General features: G+C 39.9%; 1 non-coding gene across 1 annotated transcript; it reads left to right on the top strand.

Moving 5' to 3' along the window:
- The first annotated feature begins 2621 nt into the window (after positions 1 to 2621).
- On the top strand, positions 2622 to 2740 carry LOC145393124 (5S ribosomal RNA). Its single transcript, XR_013896140.1, has one exon. It is a non-coding gene; the product is annotated as a 5S ribosomal RNA (ribosomal RNA).
- Positions 2741 to 4222: the final 1482 nt, after the last annotated feature.

Here is a 4222-nt window from a genome sequence, read left to right as displayed (position 1 = left end):
AGGAGCGTTGTGGTGTGGATGTGGATGCGATAGGAAGTGTTGTGAGGAACACACTGAGGTGGTTTGGCCATGTGGAGAGGATGGGGGGTGAAAGACTGACGAAGAGAGTGTATGTGAGTGAGGTGGAGGGGGGAAGAGGGAAGGGGAGGCCGAGGATGAGATGGAGGGATGGGGTGGAGAGGTATATGAGAGAGGGGGGTGTGAGTTGGGAGCAGGGCAGTGAAACGGCGGGGGACAGGACGACGTGGAGGCGATTTGTTTCTGGCCACCCCAAACGGGATTGAGGCGTTTGGCAATAGATAGATAGACATGCCACCACCTTCACTTTCCTGGAGAAAGGCCACACCATACCTTCCAGTGAGCTGTGGAGTTGGGAAATGGGATAAAGATTTCTTCAATTGTGACAGTTCTCCCTTGGGTACAATACTTGCACTTCATGTTGTTTAATGTTGGACGGTTACCCTTTTTAAAACAGTTGTTTCTAGCAAACCATGCTAGGAAAAAGTTAACCTACTGTACTTGTTTAATGTATTAAGCTCCAGCATAATTTACAACACACCATGTCAGTACCACGAGTATGTTGGTCCAGTAGTGCTAAAGTAAAGGAAACATTAAAATTATACAGTACATAGTGGTACACTTTAATTTTCATAGTATTGCACAAATACATGGACAGTACAGCCATCCACAGAAGTTGTGTCATATCATCAACCTCGTTCGGCTGTGACCCTGCCATCGTAAGACAGTTAATTTGAAACGAGAGAGAGGAAAGGTTTTGAGTTGGTGAGAACTTGAGGTTAGGGATGGCACTGTTGGTTGGAGATGGCCGGGATTAGCTGCACAACTTTTGTAAACGGCTGAACATTGTTGTAAATAATCACCAAGATAATGTTGGCAGTTGTTGAAATATTTGGTTGCAAAGATGTATATCACTACACTTCATGTAAGTTTAAGTTAGTTTGGAATCTGAGTGTTACTGATGTTTGTGGTGGCATACTGATGGATTTGATGCAATAAGCTTGGACACTAGCAAATAAATAAGAGATAAATTAGTCTGAATGAAGTATTTTTTTGGTTTCAACCACAACTTCCCTAACACGGTTAGAGATTTGGCACATAAAATTACTGTATAACCACATAACCAACCCACACATGTTCCCTACGTGTCAAGTGGGTTGGCGGAGGGCTAGTGCCCCTCCCCGTAAAACCACTAACTCAAAGACAAGCTTTCACCCCATACGGGATTATGACGTCTGGCTATAGATAGACTGACTTGAACACTGGACTGCAAAAGAGAGCACTGATAAATATTGTAGGTACTCTCATGCAAGTGTTTGTAATGCCCATACTGTTAACGTATTTTACGTGTTCTTTTTAATGCTTTATACTTCATTTTTCATTGAATCTGGATACTGCCTCAGTAATGATTATACAGTATAGCCTACTAGCTAGTGAACTCACAAAAGGTTACAAATTTTATTTGAGATTTAGTGCTACTTATGTTGAATGACATGATGAAGTTGTGTAATAAAAGAGAACAGTACAGGTGATTAATAGTTCATATATCTAGTGACATTGCCGGTTACTTAATCAGTTCGTATTCACTGGGGCAGATGTACTGACCTACTATGTACTGTTTTGCATGTTCATAATGGGCAGATAACTGAACTACACTGTACTGTTTTGCATGTTCATAATGGGCAGATTACTGAGCTACATGGCAATGTATCTTTTGTGCATGTAGACCGATATGAAGCTCGAAAACCTAATTATGAGCAAGCAACATAAGTGGTTGTCAGTAACATTTGTCAAAATTCAGTGTCTCTGGCTCTAAGTATGATAGAACTTCTAATTTGCTTTATACTCTATGCAAGGAGTTGTATTTTACAATTCTGCAGTAATAAATATATTCTCAACATCCTGTAGGTGAAATCCACTTGAGAGTAGTAGTATGCACGATTTATTTTTTCTTAAAGCTTATGTAGCTCCCGAACTATTGGGTTTATCTCATTCTGTTTGTTGGATAGTGCTCAGTGGCACTTTGCTTTCTATCCGTATCAGATTTATACACTTCAATTAGCGGTGATACAAGAAGAGTGGGAATTAGCGTTACTCCTCGGTTTTGACTTCTCGTCTAAATGGTATTTCTGAGGCATCCACGTGAAAATTCAGCCTTTGCTACGTATCATGCCAAGGTTGCATGATTGGTATGACTACATTTACGGGCCTATAAACGCTCGACAAAAAAAAAAAAAAGTTCTGAAAATGATTTTGGGCAAAATCTCTGAAAAACTTTAATTATTGCAGAATGCACAGTGTTGCGGTAATGATTTTGTGAATCATAAAATGCAACATGGAAACTACTGACCTAGCGTCTAAGAAAAAAATAAGTAAATGATTTTGCTTCACTAGGTAGTGTGATGGTCGGAGCCCGGCCGGCCCACTCATTGTGACTGCCCATACGCCTCGCTTGCTCGCTCGGAAAATTGCAGGATTTATTTATCCTCGGATTAAAGATAACGGTGTTTTATATAAAGGAGTTCATGTTCTGTACTGAAGTATGGGCAAATATTTGTAAATTATTATTGAAAACTGTCACGGACAGTTATTTCCAAGTGCATGCCAACGGCCATACCACGTTGAGTACACCGCTTCCCGTTCGATCAGCGAAGTTAAGCAACGTTGGGTCTGGTTAGTACTTGGATGGGTGACCGCCTGGGAACACCAGATGCTGTTGGCATCCCTACGTCAAGTGGGGTTGGTGGAGGATTAGTGCCCCTCCCTGTAAAACAATTAACTCTAAGCCCTTGGCCACCCTGTCTGGGATACATGGCGTCTGGCAATGAATGAATGATGTGTTTATCACCAGTGAAGAACAGGCATTCTTGTGCAGTTGACCCTCAGTGTTAAAAGTTTTGTTTTACCTCTTCAATCCAGTGACGTGAGACATTTCATTCTGATGACATTTTAAGTCAGTACAGTATTTCTTATCTGAAGATTAAGTTATTCAACATCAGGAGGACCTTAAGTTGTGAGGGGTTTAATAAAGGTATTTCTAACCCCTCTAGTTCTACAAGTCTCCCCAAAACTGAATATTAGCAGTGTCATTTGACTGAAGAGTTTAACATGAGATCCCTGGACAGCTTAGTCTGCCATAACATGTTTTAATGAATGTATGATGGACAGATTTGAGCCTGTAATGGTACTGCATATAGTCCCATTCTCCGATCTCCGTGGGACTGGAACTAGGCTGAAAAATGAAATAAAGTATTAGTCTGTGGTCTTTATGAAAGAGTAAGTTACAGTTTTATAGTAAATTCATTCATATGGCTAACTTACTAACCTCTCAGTATATTACCCAGTGCTAGGAAATTTTATAATCTTTGTTTGGCAGTGACTTATCCTCTTCTTTAGAAAATGTCAGCAGTCCCTTCTGACTCAAGTCTTTCATCAGTCAATAACTGTCATTTTATTTATATTTAATCCTTGACGCTTTATGTCGAGATACACTCTGCTTTGGCTGCATGTTTATTTGCCCACCGATTTCTCCCAGTGCATTCCTTAGTTAACTCATATTTTGTGACCTGTCTTTCAAAAAATATCTATGATTACCCTGTCAGTCAAGTTTAGAACACACACTCATGCAGGGATCTCTTCCATTCATACAGCTGACGACTTATCATCAGTGCTTTCGAAACACCAGCCGTTTTCCTGCCCTACCGTTGTCAACCTGTCCTCCATCCCGACTTCCACTTGAAATACAATTTCAGGATAATTAAACACACACTTTTTCACAGCAACAATCAGTAAGATATAATCAGTTTATCAAGACACTTCTTAACACAATTACAGTACTGAAATCTTGTGCACTCCTTCTTTGACATCATCAACAAGCAGCACAGTAATTTATTTTTTATTTAAAAGAGGTGTAAATATTTCCCATTCTCACTCCCAGCTAACAGCAGGTGCACTTTTGACTTGCATGAATGAAAATGGTGTCCAATCTCTGGTTATCAATACTCAATATTTAGAGAGTATCATATGCCTAGTCGTGTCTTTTCATTGATGTCTTTTAACTTCTTTTCATCTAAATGCGTGGCTGAAGTTCTCACTGGTATTAAGTTTTTCCAAAATTCTTAATCTAATCTGCCAACACTCTTGGTGCTTATTTAGCCATTCACCTCTTTCGTTTTTTTAACATATGAGTTCATTCACTGCATCT

Source organism: Coenobita brevimanus, chromosome 23 (assembly GCF_032717465.1).
Source record: "Coenobita brevimanus isolate Jiangsu-jjx chromosome 23, ASM3271746v2, whole genome shotgun sequence".
Taxonomy (NCBI): domain Eukaryota; kingdom Metazoa; phylum Arthropoda; class Malacostraca; order Decapoda; family Coenobitidae; genus Coenobita; species Coenobita brevimanus.
This window is presented reverse-complemented; position numbering and strand designations above follow the sequence as displayed.